Here is a 220-nt window from a genome sequence, read left to right as displayed (position 1 = left end):
ACACACCTTTAATCACAGCACTTTGGAGGTAGATACAGGCAGATCTCTGTGTGGTTAAGGACAGCCTGGTCTACAGAGTGAGTTCCAGGACAAAGATTAACAGAAACCCTGTCTCAAAAAGACAAAAACTTAAAAATAAAAATAAAAGAAATAGAGTTTAAAATAAAACCATGTAAAGATGGAAAGCACACAGAGAATCTGGATACTGTATGTTATTATA

Source organism: Microtus ochrogaster, chromosome 2 (genome assembly GCF_000317375.1).
Source record: "Microtus ochrogaster isolate Prairie Vole_2 chromosome 2, MicOch1.0, whole genome shotgun sequence".
Classification (NCBI taxonomy): domain Eukaryota; kingdom Metazoa; phylum Chordata; class Mammalia; order Rodentia; family Cricetidae; genus Microtus; species Microtus ochrogaster.
Note: the sequence above shows the minus strand (reverse complement) of the source record.